Source organism: Dendrobates tinctorius, unplaced genomic scaffold, assembly GCF_039654945.1.
Source record: "Dendrobates tinctorius isolate UK_male_01 unplaced genomic scaffold, ASM3965494v1 ptg000084l, whole genome shotgun sequence".
Taxonomy (NCBI): domain Eukaryota; kingdom Metazoa; phylum Chordata; class Amphibia; order Anura; family Dendrobatidae; genus Dendrobates; species Dendrobates tinctorius.
The window spans coordinates 39,349,141-39,369,365 of record NW_027361752.1 but is presented as its reverse complement, the minus strand read 5'-3'; the positions used below and the strand labels follow the sequence as shown (position 1 = coordinate 39,369,365).

Here is a 20,225-nt window from a genome sequence, read left to right as displayed (position 1 = left end):
GGACAGGATAGTACGTCGGATGTCAGGAAGGGGTTAAAAAAGGCATCAACAAGCTGGAGCAAGTTCAGAAAAGAGCGACCAGAATGGTGACCGGTCTGCAAACCCTGTCTTATGAGGAAATGTTGCAGGATTTGGGAATGTTTAGCTTGCAGAAGAGAAGACCGAGAGGAGACTTAATAGCTGTCTACAAATATCTCAAGGGCTGTCACATTGTAGAAGGATCATCTTTATTCTCATTTGCACAAGGAAAGAATAGAAGCAATGGGATGAAACTGAATGGGAGGAGACACAGGTAAGATATTAGAAAAAACTTTTTGACAGAGTGATCAATGAGTGGAACAGGCTGCCATGAGAGGTGGTGAGATCTCCTTCAATAGAAGTCTTCAAACAGAGGCTGGACAGACATTTGTCTGGGATGATTTAGCGAATCCAGCTTTGAGCAGGGGGTTGGACCAGATGGCCCAGGATGTCCCTTCCAACTCTACGATTCTATGATTCGATTCTATGATTCTATCACATGGGGGCAGAATGGATAATCAAGAGGATAGGATAGCAGAACATATGGCTGGAGCCAGGAATGAGACACACGCGGGGCCAGGATGGGGAATATTAATGCCATAAGGGCTAATTAAGGGATATTATTACTGCAGTGATGCATTAATTTTATTTTTTGAGGCTACTGTTTTAACCCCTTTTTGCCAGCTGATGTACTATCCCATCCATGTGCCCAGGCACAATTAGACCATGGATGGTATAGTACGTCATGGCGATCGGCCGCGCTCACGGGGGGAGTGCGGCCGATCACAACCGGGAGTCAGCTGATTCTCACAGCTGACCCCCGGCACTAAGTGCCTGAAGCGGTCACAGACCGCTCCCGGCACTTTAACCCCCGAAACACTGCAATCAAGCAAGATCACAGCGTGCCGGTGCCGACAGAAGGCTGACAACCCCTCTGCCTTTAGATCGGAGACCACGCGGCATGACGTGGGGTCCCGATTAGAGTTGAGCGACTTTGGTCGGATCGGGTTTCGTGAAACCCGAATGAAACAAAATAAGTTTCAGATGAAACTCGTCCGACTAGAGCAAAACAAAGTCGGAGTTTCGTCCGAAACCCGACCCCAATGCAAGTCAATGGGAAATAAAAGTCGGACGAAACTCCGAGTTTTTTTGCTCTAGTCGGACGAGTTTCATCTGAAACTTATTTTGTTTCATTCGGGTTTCACGAAACCCGATCCGACCAAAGTCGCTCAACTCTAGTCCCGATCGCTGCTATGGTAATCCTATGTCGTCATGACGACAACCGGATTATCAGAGCTGAGAAACTTCCTGTTATGCGCAGTTCATGATCAGGAAGTCTCTCAGGTCAGTGTGCAGAAAGTGCAACGCTAACAGCTTATATGGCATGCAGATGCTGCTTCATCTGCATGCCATGTAAGTAATCAGCCTGCACAAAATGATTGTCCCATACTTGGACAAAGTGTAAAAGTAAGAATAAAGTAAAAAAATGTTTTTAAAATAATTGTAAAAATATTTAAAATAAAAAATAATAAAAAAATCAATATTTATTATATCAATAAGTAAATATTTGAATGAAAAAAATATCTAAACAATAAAAGTACACATATTTGGTATCGCCACGTCCTTAATGACCTGACCTATAAAACTGTCCCACTAGTTAACCCATTTAGTGAATCCCATAAAAAAGGGAAAAAATAATGCTTTATCATCCTACCGCTGAACAAAAAGTTGAATAACACGCGATCAAAAAGACGGATATAAATGAGCATGATACCGATGAAAACGTTATCTTGTCCCAAAAAAACAAGCCGCCATACAGCTCCATCACCGGAAAAATGAAAAAGTTATAGCTCTCAGAATAAAGCAATGCAAAAGTAATTATTTTTTATATAAAATAGTTTTTATTGTATACAAGCGTCAAAACATAAAAAAAAGATATAAATGAGGTATCGCTGTAATAGTACTAACCCAAAGAATAAAACCTCTTTATCAATTTTACCACACGCGAAATGGTATAAACACCCCTCCCCCCCAAAGAAATTCATGAATTGCCGATTTTTGTTCACTCTGCCTCCCAAAAATCGTAATAAAAAGTGATCAAAAAATGTCATGTGCCTGAAAATGGTACCAATAAAAACGTCAACTCGTCCCGCAAAAAACAAGACCTTGCATGACTCTGTAGTGAGGCAAAAACTATTTTGTAAACAAAAAGTATCTTTTAGCATATAACAGCTGCCAAGCATAAAACCCCACTATAACGCCTCTTTCACACGTCCTGATATTTCCGGTATCGTAGATGTACTTGCAGGTACGCAGGATGCAGTGACAAGTCGCGAGACGGTTTGGTGCTTTTTATAATAACGTTTATAGGCCTAGAGGTAACTATCCTCAGTCACAGCCTGACCAACAAAAGGGGTAACAAGGGATGCCCTCGCAGGGGCTCAATACAAGCAAACATAACCAGAGTAGAACACGACTACGTCCGGCGAAAGCCGGTCACTATAGGGCCGCGGTATGGCCGACTACGGTTCCTTAACTATATAGTCAACTTAGCCGTCCTGACGTCCCTCGGTGTCCTGGACGGTGGTTCTTCGGCGGAGCAGCCGCTGGGCCCAGCTGCTGAAGAGTCGACGTAGTCTTCGAGCGTTCCGACGCTCCTGTGCCACTGGGGCACCTCCGGCCCCAGAGGAGTGATGAGTGGGCCACGGCCCCCGGGCTGGGGTAAGCGATAGCGGTGCAAGGTGGCGAGTGGCAGGCCACCTGTGCAGCTAGCAGCTGCGACGGGGAATCCGTGGCAAGCAGAGGCTCGGCCCCTGCCGCGGATCGGAGCGGGACAGTGGTGGCCACCGACGGCACTGGACTTGCTGCGACCACGGGTGAGGGCAGAGCGGCTGCGGGCGGCGGGAGACAGGCCACAGCCGCGGGCTGGAGTGAGGGAGCAGCGGCCGCTGGTGTCCGCGAGCAGGCCGCAGCCGCGGGCAGGAGCGATCAGCGCTTTCCAGAGTTATTACCTCATAAAGGGACAGTGGTCAGAATTGTAAAAATTGGCCTGGTCATTAATATGCAAACCACCCTTGGGGGTAAAGGGGTTAAATGGGGGAGGCGGTCCTGTTACTGTGCAGAGCGACACTATTTCGCTTTTTTTTCTTCATCTGGTGTAGTTTAGAAGTTGGGAAAAAATTAAGTACTGTGTTCTGAAAGCGGTGCTCTAGATAACTGTGTTAATTCCTGCACAGATGAGCCCTGGCTGGTTGAAGATGAAAAGCAAAGATGAAGGACTTCACCTAGAGATGTCACTGGTGAGTCAGTGTGTTGCCTGTACAGTGACACTATACACTGTATACTATATACAGCGGTCCTGTGTACAATGTCACCAGTGATCATTGTATTAACTTTACACTGACACTTAATACAGAGCTCCTGTGTATAATGTCATTGATCACAGTATAACCTGTACAATATATACAGCTCTCGTGTGTATTATGTCACTGTTGATCACTGTATTACCTGTACACTGCTACTGTATACAGAGCTGTGTATAATGTTACTGGTGATCACGGTATTACTTGCACACTGAAAGTGTTAGGTGTTAGGAGTCGGATTTCTGCGTTTACTCCGCAGGGATCCAGATCCTCACATTCTGCATTCTCCTGCTCTTTATCTACTGCAGAAGAGATTGCAGAGGACATTGCCTTGCAGCAAATCTCTCCTGAGGCTGTCCTTCTGTCCTCCTACTGAGCATGCTCATGGGACGATCTCCCATTGGAAATCGAGTCATGTGCTCAGGTCCCGCTCCAGATCTCATTGGTCCATCTCAGATCTGGAGGCTTGCAGAAGGTCCCGGCTGCTATAAAAGGCGCGCATTGCTGTTCCTCCATGCGCTAGTATAGACTTACTTGCTGCTGTGTGTATGAGGACGGATGTATGATTCTGGTGAATGACTCATTATGAAACCCCTTTCCTCTGATATTACGTATGTGGTCAGGGATTGAGTTAGAATCAGCGCCAGCGCTCCTCTGCTGCAACATCCACAGCTGCTAGCCTCCGACATTGCGCTTGCGTCATAGCTTTGTCGTTCAGCGGCAGTGTCCACGCCGCGCTGCAGTAGCAGCTCTCCTTAGCATCCGCAGCTGCGACGCCGCACACACGGTAGGTCTAGACGGACGTAGTGCCGCCGTCTTGGGCTACTCCTGTGACCGGATACCGTGTGTGTATTTATACTGAGTACTGTGTCCTCAACAGGCTCAGTCTTTGTATTTGTGTTTATTTTTGCATCTCTGTGACTTAACCGAGATTGCTCTGCGCACCTGGGTGAAGTTTAACCCTGTGCGCATTACCACCATATTGCTCCTGCCACCAATTAGCAGCGGTTATATCACCTACTGCACGGTGGACCCCGAGCGACGAACGCTCTTAATTATTATTTTTATTTAGTGCGTTCTGCCGTTCCTAACAGAAAGTATATAAAGAACGCCTAATTTCAATGTCACTTATGGTGATATTAGTATTGTGGTTTTTTTTTCTTAATGATCAGTATTGTTGTCCCCGTAGAATATAAGTCCGCAATGACATGGTCCTTTCTCCTCTGCACCAGTCTGTCATTGTAAATTTGTTTACTGTTAACGATATCTATAACTTTGTATGTAACCCCCTTCTCATGTACAGCACCATGGAATTAATGGCGCTATATAAATTAATAATAATATTCAGTCACTATGTGGTGGTAATATGTTGTCCGGCCATGGTGTGGCATTATTTGTTCCTTGTACACTACCGTTCAAAATTTTAGGGTCACTTAGAAATTTCCTTATTTTTTAAAGCAAAGCACAGTTTTTTTGCAATGAAGCTAACATTAAATGATTCAGAAATGCACGCTATACATTGTTAATGTGGTAAATGACTATTATAGCTGAAAACATCTGCAATATCTTCATAGGTGTATACAGACCCATTTCCAACAATCATCACTCCAGTGTTCTTATGGTACTTTGTGTTTGCTAACTGTGTAAGAAGGCTAATGGATGGTTAGAATACCCTTGAAAACCCTTGTGCAAATACCGTATATACTCGTGTATAAGCCGAGATTTTCAGCCCATTTTTTTGGGCTGAAAGTCCCCCTCTCGGCTTATACACGAGTCATATACCGGGGGGGATCGGCAGGGGAGGGGGAGCAGGGGTGTCAGATCATACTCACCCTTCTCTGCAGCTCCCCTGCTTGTTCCATGTTGTCGGCGCTGCTCTCTTCCTGCTTCAGCTGTCAAATGCTACCCTCTCATTAAATATGCGAATATTTAATGAGCGGGTACCACGTGACCGCTGAACCAGGAAGAGAGCAGCGCCGACAACATGGAACAAACAAGCAGGGGAGCTGCAGAGACAAGCGCCAGGACCCGGTGAGTATGAACGGGGGGGGGGCATATTCACCTGTCCCTGCGCTCTGCTGTCTTGCGTCCTCTGCAGTGACATTCAGGTCAGAGGGCGCTATCGCGCTTTCTGCCTGCACGGTCACTGCAGAGCGCAACGCTGATGAGCAGGGGGCAGCGACTGAGGTGAGCATACAGGTTTTTGGTTTTTTTTTGTAAGGGAGGCAGCGGCAGCAGCAACATGATGGGGCCACTCACTGTGCAGAAAAGCTGGGGCCACTCACTGTGCAGAAAAGCTGGGGCCACTCACTGTGCAGAAAAGCTGGGGCCGCTCACTGTGCAGAAAAGCTGGGGCCGCTCACTGTGCAGAAAAGCTGGGGCCGCTCACTGTGCAGAAAAGCTGGAGCCACTCACTGTGCAGAAAAGCTGGGGCCACTCACTGTGCATAAAAGCTGGGGCCACTCATTGTGCAGATAATAAAAAGGAGGATGAATGAACTCATGGAGATCAACATCCGACACTGCGGAGACACCATCACGTGTTTCTCAACGCAGTGATTCTAGAGCACTGCCCCCATCCCTTATGGGAAATATGTAAAACATGCAAAACAGAAGCCGCGGAGACACCATCACGTGTTTCTCAACGCAAGCAATGACCAGCCAGGTCTTTGCCCGGGAAGGAACAACCACGGGAAGGGCAGTCTCCAATGAAGGAAACCACCTATGCCAAAACATGGTATCCATCCACATACAGCTGTTTCGGGGTATTGTCCCTCATCAGTGTGGAGTAGGAAACTGGCTGGTAGGAGCAATGCCTAGTAAAAAGACTATAAAAAGGAGGATGAATGAACTCATGGAGATCAACATCCGACACTGCGGAGACACCATCACGTGTTTCTCAACGCAGTGATTCTAGAGCACTGCCACCATCCCTTATGGGAAATATGTAAAATACCTGTGCAGATAACTGGGGCCACTCACTGTGCAGAAAAGCTGGGGCCACTCACTGTGCAGATAACTGGGGCCACTCACTGTGCAGCAAAGCTGGGGCCACTCACTGTGCTTCATAACTGGGGCCACTCAGTGTGCAGATAACTGGGGCCACTCAGTGTGCAGATAACTGGGGCCACTCAGTGTGCAGATAACTGGGGCCACTCAGTGTGCAGATAACTGGGGCCACTCACTGTGCAGATAACTGGGGCCACACACTGCAGATAACTGAGGCCACTCACTGTGCACCCTCGGCTTATACACGAGTCAATAAGTTTTCCCAGTTTTTTGTGGCAAAATTAGGGGGGGTCGGCTTATACTCGAGTATATACGGTATGTTTGCACAGCTTAAAACAGTTTGGCTGATTAGAGAAGCTATAAACCTGAACTTCGTTTGAGCTAGCTGAGAATCTGGAGCATTACATTTGTTGGTTCCATTAAACTCTCAAAATGGCCAAAAAAAAAGAACTTTCATGTGAAACGCGACAGTCTACTCTTGTTCTTAGAAGTGAAGGCTGCTCCATGCGAGAAATTGCCAAAAAACTGAAGATTTCCTTCAACGGTGTGTACTACTCCCTTCAGAGGAGAGCACAGACAGGCTCTAACCAGAGTAGAAAGAGAAGTGGGAGGCCCCACTGCACAACTGAGCAACAAGACAAGTACACTAGAGTCTGTAGTTTGAGAACTCGACGCCTCACAGGTACTCAACTGGCAGCTTCATTAAATAGTACACGCAAAACTCTAGTGTCAATGTCCACAGTGAAGAGGCGACCCTGGGATGCTGGCCCTCAGGGCACAGTGGCAAAGAAAAAGCCATATCGGAGACTGGCTAATAAAAGGAAAAGATTAATATGGGCAAAGCACACCTCCAAATTATGCAAGAACTATTTAGGGAAGAAGCAGGCAGCTGGTATTTTATCTGTAATGGAATGGCCAGCACAGTCACCAGATCTCAACCCCATTGAGCTGTTGTGGGCGCAGCTTGACCGTATGGTACGCAAAAAGTGCCCATCAAGCCAAACCAACTTGTGGGAGGGGCTTCTGGAAGCATAGGGTGAAATTAATCCCGATTACCTCAGCAAATTAACTGCTAGAATGCCAAAGGTCTGCAATGCTGTATTTGCTGCAAAGGGAGCATTCTTTGATGAAAGCAAAGTTTGAAGGAGAAAATTATTTCAAATAAAAATATTTTTTTCGGACCTTGTCAATGTCTGGACTAGATTTTAAATTCATTTGGCAACTTATTTAAGTAATAAAAGTATGAGTTTTCATGGAAAACACAAAATTGTCTGGGTGACCCTAAATTTTTGAACAGTAGTGTATGTCAGGGGTCCCCAACCGCCGGTCCGCGGCCCAGCACCGGGCCGTTGCAGTGCCCTTGCCGGTCCGCGGACACAAGGGGAGCCGGGGGGCGGTGCAGCAGCTGATACTCACCCTGCATCCCGCGGCAGCTTCATCCAGCGGCGGCTTCATCCAGCGCTGAGCGGTCACGTGCTACCGCTCATTTATGGTCATGAATATGGACGCCACTCATCTCCCATAGGCGTGGCGTCCATATTCATGGACCTTAATGAGCGGTATCACGTGACCGCTCCGCACAGGAAGAAGCTGAAGCGCCGCGAGATGCAGGGACGTGCAGCGACGGGAAGGAAGTTCAGCGACGTGAGGGTAAGTATGATGGGGAGGATGGGGGAGCCGAGCGGAGCCATAAGGGAGGGAGAATGGGAGCGGAGCCATATACACAGGGGAGGGAGAATGGGAGCAGAGTCATATATACAGGGGAGGGAGAGTGGGAGCGGAGCCATATATACAGGGGAGGGAGAGTGGGAGCGGAGCCATATATACAGGGGAGGGAGAGTGGGAGCGGAGCCATATATACAAGGGAGGGAGAGTGGGAGCGGAGCCATATATACAGGGGAGGGAGAGTGGGAGCGGAGCCATATATACAGGGGAGGGAGAGTGGGAGCGGAGCCATATATACAGGGGAGGGAGAGTGGGAGCGGAGCCATATATACAGGGGAGGGAGAGTGGGAGCGGAGCCATATATACAGGGGAGGGAGAGTGGGAGCGGAGCCATGTATACAGGGGAGGGAGAGTGGGAGCGGAGCCATATATACAGGGGAGGGAGAGTGGGAGCGGAGCCATATATACAGGGGAGGGAGAATGGGAACGGAGCCATATATACAAGGGAGGGAGAGTGGGAGCGGAGCCATATACACAGGGGAGGGAGAATGGGAGCGGAGCCATATATACTAGGGAGGGAGAGTGGGAGCGGAGCCATATATACAGGGGAGGGAGAGTGGGAACGGAGCCATATACACAGGGGAGGGAGAATGGGAGCGGAGCCATATATACTAGGGAGGGAGAGTGGGAGCGGAGCCATATATACAGGGGAGGGAGAGTGGGAGCGGAGCCATATACACAGGGGAGGGAGAATGGGAACGGAGCCATATATACAAGGGAGGGAGAGTGGGAGCGGAGCCATATACACAGGGGAGGGAGAATGGGAGCGGAGCCATATATATAAGGGAGGGAGAGTGGGAGCGGAGCCATATATACAAGGGAGGGAGAGTGGAAGCCGAGCCATATATACAAGGGAGGGAGAGTGGGAGCGGAGCCATATATACAGGGGAGGGAGAGTGGGAACGGAGCCATATATACAAGGGAGGGAGAGTGGGAGCGGAGCCATATACACAGGGGAGGGAGAATGGGAGCGGAGCCATATATATAAGGGAGGGAGAGTGGGAGCGGAGCCATACATACAAGGGAGGGAGAGTGGAAGCCGAGCCATATATACAAGGGAGGGAGAGTGGGAGCGGAGCCATATATACAAGGGAGGGAGAGTGGAAGCCGAGCCATATATACAAGGGAGGGAGAGTGGGAGCGGAGCCATATATACAAGGGAGGGAGAGTGGGAGCAGAGCCATATATACAAGGGAGGGAGAGTGGGAGTGGAGCCATATATACAAGGGAGGCCGGGAGAGTGGGAGCGGAGCCATGCATACAGGATGGGACAGGGGAGCCATGTATACAGGATAGAAGAGTGGGAGCAGAGCCATGCATACAGGATGGGAGGATGGGAGCGGAGCCATGTATACAGGATGGGAGAGTGGGAGCAGAGCCATGTATACAGGATGGGACAGGGGAGCCATGCATACAACAGGGGGAGCCACACAGAGCTGGACGGGGGGGACCACACATACATTTTCTGATGATTAGAAAATAATCAGCATGTACAGTACTCCAGTACAATTGTTCTTAAGTGCTCAATGCTCCATTTCCTTGTAGGTTCCAATCATCATTAGCAGTGACGGTCATCAGTAGAAGTAGCCCAGTGCTCCCACTGAAACAGAGAAACAAGCCAGGTGCTCCCACTCATTCAAAACCTATGGTGAGTTGAGTCACATTAAAAATGTTATAATTAAATGATAAATATGCACTGCTAAACTACAACCGTGTCCATAGCCCCTCCCCCTTATGACCAAAGCCCCGCCCCTGTCACACCTCCATCCCCGCCCTGCCGGGCCATGGAAGAATGGTCTTGGTTCAAGCCGGTCCCTGGTGCAAAAAAGGTTGGGGACCACTGGTGTATGTGCTATTATTTGGTCACTATGTGGTGGTAATATGTGGTCTGGTCATGGTGTGGTGGTATTTGTTCCTTGTATGTGGTATTATTGGTCACCATGTGGTGGTAATATGTGATCTGAACATGGTGCGGTGGTATTTGACCCTTGTATGTGATATTATTCGGTCACTGTGGTGGTAATATGTGGTCTAGATATGGTGTGGCGGTATTTGTTCCTTGTATGTGGTATTATAGGTCTCTATGTGGTGGTAATATGGTGTCTGGTCATGGTGCGGTGGTATTTGTCCCTTGTATGTGATATTATTGGTCATTTTAAAAATTGAAAAATAAAAATATACCTAAATTGTTTTGGATATTTTAGCAAATGATTAATAGGATAGAGTAGAGTAGAGCTCGGCCAAAAGAGTCTACCTTGTCGTGATGGCAACTTAAAAAACCTTTTGGCCAAAACAAAAGCTGCTGGCTATATATGTGATCTGGTGATGGGACCTGTTAATGTGTGATTGGTGAGAAGTGGAGTTTTTCCAAGAGAGAGCGGTAGGGCTGTGGACAGTTCGAGGGGTGGAGCATGGGCAGAATCTCAAGGGGACCCTGAAAATGTTGCCAGTATGGGGCCCCGAAATTCCTAGTGGCAGCCTTGCCCATAATTAACATAATTAGTTATTATGCAACCATTATAAATATAAATTGGAATCCACCACTTTGTCCCCACTAACTAAAAATACCCACTTTCCCCACCGAATAAATATATGAATTAACTGCTGTGCTTTCCCCCAATTCATTACTAGTCGCACGCCATCATCCTCAACGCCCCCATTCTGTACCTCCCGCTGTCCCGATTCATTATATTTACATGCCCCACTCCTCCCCAATTCATTGTCATGTTGTCTCGCTCTCCCACCCCCACCCTCTATTCATCATCATTTACTCTCCCCCACCTTCAATTCATTTGCTCTCCCCCGTCCCACACCCTTAATTCATCATTTGCCCTATCCCACTGCCAATTCATCATTTGCTCTGCCCCCTATTCCCAATTAATTTGCTCTGCCCACTATTTCCAATTCGTCAGTTGCTCTGCCCTCCACTGCCAATTCATCATTTGCTCTGCCCCATGCCAATTCATCATTTGCTCTGCCCCCCACAATGCCAATTCATCATTTCCTCTCCTCTCCCACTGAAAATTCATAATTTTGTCACAGAGGAGGTGGAGGAAGTCCTGTAGCAGCACGGCGTGAGAGCTCCAAGCCTCCCTGCACCGAGATATGTGCTGCTAGTGGTGGTGCTCCGACACACGATACCCTGGACCCCGGTGAGGTGAAGTACAAGGTGGGCTCTCCTTTTTCCTTCTGCTCACCAGGCCCCATACGGAGTAAGGACAGTAATGCCCTTATGGCAGCACTGTATACTACATCACATAGAAAACTCTGTGACTGCTGCATACATCATAAGGACTGTGGCGGGAGTGCAGAGCATGCTATCTCCGCCCACGAAGAACATCCCGATCCTGGCCGCTAGTGTCATGCCATAATTCAGCGTTGTGGGTGCAGCAAATTTCAGTACTTAATGCTTCAAGTGTGTTCACACAGCGTTAGCTGCCAGAAAAACAGGGCCGTTGGCCCAAACACTGTGGGCCATGGGAATCTGCCTAAAGGCTGGAGCAATAGGCACTAATGCAACTTCATACTATCAGAGATGCAGGCTTTTGAACGGTCTACTGATAGCAAACACGGTGGTTTCCTTTTTATTGTGTGGGACCCAAAGTCAGTGGTTTTCATAAAAAAAATTCATACTGTGATTCATCTGACCACAGAACAGTTTAAAGGGAACCTGTCAGCAGGTTTGTGCTCAGTAACCTACAGACCGTGTCAGGTTGGCGCCGTTATTCTGATTAAAATGATACCTTGGTTGATGAAATCCGTCTTGTGGTTGTAGTTTAATCTGTATTTTCAGTTAATGAGATTCTCGTGGTCTGGGGCGGCCTGTGGATGAGGCTGTGGCTTTATGTGATGCTCTGCTTACATATGCATCCTTATGGGCTTATGACAGGTCACTGACCTGCCCCCTATTTTACATAATGCATATAATATTGTTGACTTAGAATAAAAAAAGTTACTTCAGCAATATGGTGCCAGCGCATGCGCAGTAGCATTTATCGCTTGCCATAGCTCGCAGGCATTGAATATTGACCGCCACCATTGTCCCTTGTGTATATTCTCCAGAATCTCTGAAAATTTTGATGATATACTGTAGATAGTGGGATATTCCAAGCTTTTGAAATTTTATGTTAACTGCAGACTTGAGCCCTAATTTTGAACTACTTATTTAAAGAGTTTGTTTACTATCTTTATAATGACACGTAAAAGTGAAAAAATGTGATACTCACCTCCCACACCAGCACTGCTGGTCTGTACTCAGTGCGAGGGGATTATCATCTGGCGGGGGTATCACATGAGTACTGGAGCTAATCAGTGACCGCTGATCGGATGCAGTATATCAGAGCAAAACTTTTGCCACATAGCTGAATTTCGTATGGTATTGTAAGCAATATTGGTGCCCTAAATATATAATTTAGCTAAACTTTTACCCTAATGACAAAATTGGACCTCAAGTGGCCAACATTCTGTGCATTGGAATATGGTCAATTAAAAACGGTTGTTTGCTCAAAGAAGATGGCAAGCATAAATAATATTTGGCGAGGCTGAAAATCTGGTCTCAGAGGTGGTCTTAACTGACCATCAAATTGTGGCTGTCTGCAACTACTGCTGGATTGGGCTTGGGCTCTTACTGCATACCCTCATTTATAGAAAACTAAGATAACACAGCATGGCTTCTTCTCCTGTCAATATTTTGCAACAAGATTGGTGAGCCAAAAGCAGGAGTGGGACCTACAGAGAGGAAAGGGTAGCATTTAATGCACTACTTTCTTGTTTTAGTTTGCAAATACTAATGCAAAGCACTGAGGTGTGAGAGGGGCCCAACTGTTGTGAATACTTTTGACCTGGCTTCTGAGTTTGGGCTCCCTCTGGCGGTTGCTGCTGGTAATGGAGCTGGTCTGGCTAACAGAAGTCAATCACCTAAGGAGGATGATTGTAGGTCAGGTGTTACAGACTGGAGAGATTTAAGTGAGCAACCTTCCCTCAGTTGTTGCCGGTGATTTGGTCTTCTTCCTGAGCATTTTGGAAGTCTGCTTGCCTCCTGCTTTGTCCTGCATCTTTCAGATAAGTTATTTGTCGGCTTGAATCTTTTGCGTTTGATCCATTGTTTGCTTTTTTCTGATTTCTGCTTTGCTGGTGTGAGTTCAGCCTTGTTCCCTGCTGTGACCTGTGCTGGACTCTGTTCCATATGCCAGAGCTCATGTCAGTGTTTTCAGTATTTCTAATCCCCTGTTATATCAGTATCTTTTGTTTTGCGTCCAGTTCACACCAGAGTTCTGATTTAGTGGGGGAGAGGTTGTGTGGCCTCAGTATTTTTGCATATCAGACGTGTTGGATTTTTTCTTAGGGTTTTTTGCGTGATTGCAGACAGTATCTTTTCCGGTCATATTCTATCTAGACAGTTTGGGCCCCATCATTTGCTTACTCTATTTTCTGCCTGTGTTTTGTGCCTCATCTTGTCTCACCGGCAATATATGTTCGGGGGCTATCTATTCCTTTGGGGTTCTACTCCGGGGCAGTTTAGTTTTCCCTTTTCTCTCTTTAGGCTTAGTTAATTCTTTGGCTGTGCCGAGGCGTCTAGGGCATCGTAGGTACGTCCCACAGCTAATTCTAGTTGTGTTGTCAGTTTAGGGGTCTGCAATCTGCTAAGTTATCAACCTCTCTGGTTATCTGGTTGCCTAGCCTATTCCCCTGCTATCCTCCTCAGTTACCTAATCATAGCAGAATCACCGGCCTAACTGTAGATTCTAGGGTACTCTAAAGAAGGAAAGAATAGTACAAAAAAAAAAAAGAAGGGTGTCAGAATTTTTTATATATTTTTTCCTTTTTTTCTCTGGAGGCAGTAGGAGGATTTTTTCTTTAATGGATACTAAGCAATTGTTTGATTGTGTTGAGCAGCTCGCTGCTGAAGTTCGCAGAATTTTTGCTTATCTCGCTCAGTTGTCTGCTGTATAACCTAAAATCCCTATTCCTGATTTATTTTCTGGGGATCTGTCTAAATTTTTGAACTTTAAGAATAATTGTAAATTGTTTTTTGCCTTGAAACCTAATTCCTCGGGGAACTCGGTGCAGCAGGTTAAAATTGTCATCTCCCTGTTGCGCGACGACCCTCAGGACTGGTCTTTTTCCCTGACACCTGGGGATTCTGTTCTGGCTAATGTGGTTTTTTCAGGCTCTGGGGTTGTTGTATGATGAACCTAATGTTATTGACCAAGCTGAGAACTTTATTGGCATTGAACCAGGGTCAGGAAGCGGCAGAGTTATATTGTCAGAAATTCCGAAAGTGGGCGGTCCTTACTAAATGGAACGATGATGCCCTAGCAGTTCTTTTTCGGAAAGGTCTGGCAGAGAGACCGTAAAAGATGTGGGATTTCCTGTCCCCTCTGGTCTCAACGACTCTATGTCATTAGCCATTCGAATTGACAGACGTTTACGTGAACATAAAACTATGCGAGAGGCAGTGTTGCCTTTCGAACAAATTTTGGAGCCCATGCAGTGTGATAGGGTTTTTTCTAGGGCTCAACGTCAAGAATTTAGAAGGCGTCATAAGTTGTTTCTTTTGTGGGGACGCGTCTCATACTTTTTCCATCTGCCCTACGCAGAAAAAACATTTTACTCATTTGTTTTGGGCAATGTACAGCCTAAATTCCTTTTGTCTGTTTCCTTGATCTGCTCCTTATCTTCATTTTCTGCTAAGGCTTTTGTTGATTCAGGGAGCAGCCCTGAACCTGATGGATTTTGACTTTGCCAAACGTTGTGGTTTTCCCATGGTACCCCTGCGGACTCCTATTCCTTTAAGGGGTATTGATGCTACCTCTTTGGCGGAGAATAAACCTCAGTTTTGGACCCAGGTGATAATGCGGGTAGCCTCGGACCACCAAGAGAACTGTAAATTTTTGGTGTTGCATAATTTACATGATATTATTGTACTGGGTTTTCCTTGATTGCAGACCCATAATCCTGTTCTGGATTGGAAATCTGTGTCTGTGGTTAATTGGGGTTGTCAATGTGTTCTTAGTGACACTCCGGTTTTCTCTACCTCTCCCCCGTCTCATGATGTTCCTGACTATTTGGCTGATTTCTCTGATGTATTTAGTAAGAGTAAGTCTGCGTCCTTGCCTCCTCATAGGAGTTATGATTGCGCGATCAAGTTAGTGCCCGGTTGTAAATTTCTCATGGGTCGGCTCTTCAATTTATCTGTACCTGAACATGATGCTATGCGATCTTATATAAAAGAGTCATTGGAGAAGGGTCATATCAGACCGTCCTCTTCACCTTTAGGTGCCGGCTTTTTCTTTGTGGCCAAGAAAGATGGCTCATTGAGGCCATGTATTGACTATCGTCTCCTTAATAAAATCACTGTTAAATATCAGTATCCGTTACCCCTGATTTCCAATTTATTCTCCAGAGTAAAAGGTGCTAGTTGGTTTGCCAAGCTTGACCTTAGGGGGGCGTATAATCTTATTCACATCAAGCAGGGTGATGAATGGAAGACAGCATTTAATACTCCTGAGGGGCATTTTGACTACCTAGTGATGCCTTTTGGGCTCACTAATACTCCTTCCGTCTTCCAATCTTTCATGAACGATATTTTCCGGGATTTTGTGGACAAGTTTTTGATCGTTTATTTGGACGATATTTTGATTTTTTTCCAATGATTGGGATCTTCATGTGGAACACGTTCAAATTGTGTTCTGGATTTTGAGAGAAAATGCTCTGTAAAGGGATTGAAATGTCTCTTTGGCGTACAAAAAATTTCGTTTTTGGGATTCATTTTGTCCCCGTCCGCTATTGAAATGGACCCGGTCAAGGTCCAGGCCATTTATGATTGGGTTCAGCCCACTTGCTTGAAGGCTCTCCAGAAATTTTGGGGTTTTGCTAATTTCTACCATAAATTCATAAGTGATTTTTCTGGTATTGTTAAACCACTGACGGATTTGACCAAAAAGGGCGCTGATGTGGTGAATTGGTCTCCAGAGGCAGTCTTGGCATTTCAGGAGCTTAAGCGGATGTTCACTTCTGCTCCTGTTCTACGGCAACCTGATGTTTCACTCCCATTTCAGGTGGAGATAGATGCTTCTGAGATTGGTGCAGGAGCCATTTTGTCTCAAAGAGATCCGGTAACCTCTAAGATGAATCCTTGTGCCTTCGAAAATTTTCCACATCGGAACGTAATTATGATGTGGGGAATCGGGAATTGTTAGCTATGAAGTGGGCATTTGAAGAGTGGAGACATTGCTTGGAGGGGGCCAGACATTAAGTTGTGGTCCTCACCAACCACAAGAACTTGATCTATCTCGAATCAGCCAAGCGAGTGAATCCTAGACAGGTAGGTGGGTCTTGTTTTCACGCGTTTTAATTTTGTGGTCTCCTTTCTTCCGGGCACTAAGAATATTAAGGTGGATGCCCTCTCTAGGAGTTTCTTTGCTGATTCTCTTGATGTGACTGAGCCTACTACCATTCTAAATGAGGGTGTGGTTCTTTCTGCTATTTCACCCGATTTGAGACTTGCCCTGGAAGAATTTCAGGAGGACAAACCTGAACGATGCCCTATGGGGAAATTGTATGTGCCCGACCAGTGGAGGAGAAGAGTAATGTCTGAAATTGATTGCTCCACGTTAGCTGGTCATCCTGGTATTTTTGGTACCAGAGATTTGGTGAGTTGGTCTTTTTGGTGGCCTGCTTTATCTCGTGATGTCAGGAATTTTGTGCAGTCCTGTGGGACTTGTTCTCAGTCCAAACCTTGTTCTCATTCTAGTGGATTATTAGTACCACTGCCGGTGCCCAGGAGGCCATGGACCCATATATCAATGGATTTTATTTCCGACCTCCCTGTCTCTCAGAGAATGACTGTTATCTGGGTGATCTTTGATAGATTTTCCAAGATGGTTCATCTTGTACCACTGCCGAAGTTGCCATCCTCTTCTGAGTTCGTGCCCTTGTTTTTACAACTGGTGGTTCGTTTGCACGGTATTCCGGAGAACATTGTGTCTGACAGAGGAGTCCAGCTTGTTTCCAGATTTTGGAGAGCTTTTTGTTCTAAACTGGAAATTCAGTTGTCCTTCTCTTCTGCGTTTCACCCTCAGACCAATGGGCAGACTGAGAGAGCAAACCAGACTTTGGAAACCTTTTTGAGATGTTTTGTGTCTGCTGATCAAGATGACTGGGTCTCTTTTTTGCCCTTGGCTGAATTTGCTCTAATTAATAGTGCTAGTTCTGCCACTTTGATGTCTCCTTTTTTCTGAAACTTCCGGTTTCATCCTTGGTTTTCTTCAGGGCAGGTGGAGGCTTCGGCCTGTCCAAGTGTTGATTCTGTGGTAGAGAGAATGCAGCAGATTTGGGATCAAGTAGTGGATAAGTTGTCTCACTCTCAGGAGAAGGCCCAACGGTTTGCCAACCGGCATAGGACTATTAGTCCCCGGTTTAAAGTGGGTGACATGGTTTGGTTGTCCTCAAAAAATATTCCTACGAAAGTTGCGTCTCCAAAATTTAAGCCAAGGTTCATTGGACCTTATAAGATTTTGGAAATCCTTAATCCCGTTTCTTTCCATTTGGCTCTTCCAGGAACGTTTAAGATTCACAACGTCTTTCATAAATCTTTGTTGAAAAGGTTTATGGAGCCAGTAGTTCCCATGGCTGCGCCCCCTGATCCTGTATTGGATAAGGGTAATCTGGAGTATGAAGTAGAGAAGGTATTGGATTCTCGTCTGGCTAGAAGGGGACTCCAGTACTTGGTCAAGTGGAAAGGTTATGGTCAGGAGGATAATTCTTGGGTGTCTGCTTTTGACATTCATGCCAAGAGATTGGTTCGCGCCTTTCACCGGGCCCATCCTGATCGGCCTGGTGGCTTGGGTGAGGGATCGGGGGTACTGTTATGAAAGAGTCACCGTAGGAGGCAAAAACAGAAATACTAGCTAAGTCTAGAAAACCAGAGAAGTTGGCAGCTATCGGATTGCAGACCCCTGAACCTATCAACAACAACTAGCAGTAGCCGTGAGGGGTTCCTACGGTGCCCTAGACCCCTCGATTACAGCCGGAGAACTAAATAGCCTAAAGACAGAAAGGGAAATCTAAACTGCCCTAGAGCAGACCCCAAAGCAATTGGCAGCCCCCAACATATAATAACGGTGAAGCAAGATGAAAAAACACTAACACAGATAGAAAGATAGGCTGAGCAAATGATGGGGCCCAAGCTAACTAAATAGGACAGGAAAGAAAAGCTGCTGTCTGCAATCCGCGAAAACCTTATCAAAACAAGAGCCAACAGACTGATAGGGAAAAAAGCCCTGAAGACGCTAGGCTTCAAAAAGACTATATCAGTACTAAGGTATTTTCTGAAGACAAAGCAAAAAGGAATTCAGCGCACCCCAGCAGGGAATGGCAGAAATCCCGAAAAACAAGGCAAACAAAACCATAACACAAATGCAAAAAGCAGAGCAGAAAACTTAGCTTTTGAGGAGCAGGAATCAGACTGGTCTCCTAGAATCCCTCAGAGAAATCACCAGCAAGGCAGAAGGGCGTCGGCTGCCTTATATCCAGTCAGCAATTCCCGTCACCCAGTCATCATCATCCTGCTCAGGTGCTTGGTAATCAGCCTCACTACCTTCCTTCACCAGAAGAGGGAGTTCATCAGACCTCAATGGTGAAGGGGAAAATGAACTCACAACAGGGTACTGTTGTGAACACTTTTGACCTGGCTTCTGAGTTTAGGCTCCCTCTGGTGGTTGCTGCTGGTAATGGAGCTGGTCTGGCTAACAGAAGTCAATCACCTGAGGAGGATGATTGTAGGTCAGGTGTTACAGACTGGAGAGATTTAAGTGAGCAACCTTCCCTCAGTTGTTGCCGGTGATTTGGTTGATTTGGTTTTCTTCCTGAGCATTTTGGAAGTCTGCTTGCCTCCTTCTTTGTCCTGCATCTTTCAGATAAGTTATTTGTCGGCTTTAATCTTTTGCGTTTGATCCATTTTTTGCTTTTTTCCGATTTCTGCTTTGCTGGTGTGAGTTCAGCCTTGTTCCCTGCTGGGACCTGTGCTGAGCTCTGTTCCATATGCCACAGCTCATGTCAGTCTTTTCAGTATTTCTGATCCGCTGTTATATCAGTATCTTTTGTTTTGCGTCCAGTTCACACCAGAGTTCTGATTTAGTGGGGGAGAGGTTGTGTGGCCTCAGTATTTTTGCATATCAAACGTGTTGGATTTTTTCTTGGGGTGTTCTGCGTGATTGCAGACAGTATCCTTTCGGCCCTGTGCACACGGTGCAGATTCTGTGCAGTTCTGCAGCAGAACTGCACGTGATGTACAGTACCATGTAAAACAAAAAACGCTGTGCACATGCTGCAGATTTTTCCGCGCAGATTTGGTGCGGAATAAAAGAAGCAGCATGTCGCTTCTTTTGTGCGGTTTTGCTGCAGTTTTCCACCTGCTCCATTATAGAAATCTGCAGGTGAAAACTGCAGGGGAAATCCGCACCAAAACTGCAGGTAAAACGCAGGTCATTTTACCTGCAGATTAGCAAAATCTGCGTGGAAAATTCCACAGCAGAATCCGCACCGTGTGCACCTAGCCTTACTGTCCTGTTCTATCTAGGCAGTTTGAGCCCCATTATTTGCTTACTCTATTTTCTGCCTGTGTTTTGTGCCTCATCTTGTCTCACCGGCAATATATGTTCGGGGGCTATCTATTCCTTTGGGGTTCTACTCCGGGGCAGTTTCTCTCTTTAGGCTTAGTTAATTCTTTGGCTGTGCCGAGGCATCTAGCGCATCGTAGGTACGTCCCACGACTAATTCCAGTTGTGTTGTCAGTTTAGGTGTCTGCAATCCGCTAAGTTTCCAACCTCTCTGGTTATCTGGTTGCCTATCCTATTCCCCTGCTATCCTCCTCGGTTACCTAATCATAACACCCAACATAGCAAGCTCATTGTAGGCCCCTATTCGTCATTCTTTTTGTACTTTTTTGGGGATAAAAGTTTGAATTTTAAGCATTTTTTGTGCCAAATTCATCTTATCTTTGGCAAAATTTTTATACTAGTTTATTTTTAGTCGTCTCCGTTTTTGGACTTTTACAATAATATGGATGTTATTTTCATTTTCTATTTGCGACTTCTTGAAATGTTGGTAA

General features: G+C 46.2%; 1 protein-coding gene across 5 annotated transcripts in view; it reads left to right on the top strand.

Annotated features, from left to right (window-relative positions):
* HUNK (hormonally up-regulated Neu-associated kinase) overlaps positions 1-20,225 on the top strand; it is a 211,520-nt gene that overhangs the window by 95,057 nt on the left and 96,238 nt on the right. The window contains exon 3 of one of the 5 annotated variants that reach the window (XM_073584562.1): positions 3,255-3,317. The exons of the other annotated variants lie outside the window; for them this stretch is intronic. The gene's annotated coding sequence lies outside the window, so the exon portion shown is untranslated. The remainder of the gene's footprint in view (positions 1-3,254; positions 3,318-20,225) is intronic. 5 annotated transcript variants of the gene reach the window in all.